The following is a 320-nucleotide window of genomic DNA, read 5'->3' as shown; positions in this document are numbered from 1 at the left end:
TTCAGACGTGTGCTCTTCCGATCTTGTAATATACATATACAGACAGAATATATATTACAGGACAAAAAAAGCACGTAATTACAAGCCTAGAACTGTTTAAGATATTGAAATTTTGTAGTATTAATTTTGAAATATAATTTTGTAATAACTGATTCCAAAGAAATAAAACTATGTTTTTTGGAAGTATGTTTTTTTTTCCTTAATATTTCCGTTCTCTTTCTATAAGCAATTAAAAAATGATGACTTTTGAGCTATGTTAGTGTTGTAACAAATAAGCGACAATTTTTTTAAATACTCAATATGATTTCTCTTGCTCTCAA

This window comes from Wasmannia auropunctata, unplaced genomic scaffold (assembly GCF_000956235.1).
Source record: "Wasmannia auropunctata unplaced genomic scaffold, wasmannia.A_1.0 LD336106.1, whole genome shotgun sequence".
NCBI lineage: Eukaryota > Metazoa > Arthropoda > Insecta > Hymenoptera > Formicidae > Wasmannia > Wasmannia auropunctata.
The sequence above is the reverse complement of the archived record's forward strand: the minus strand, read 5'-3'. Positions refer to the sequence as shown.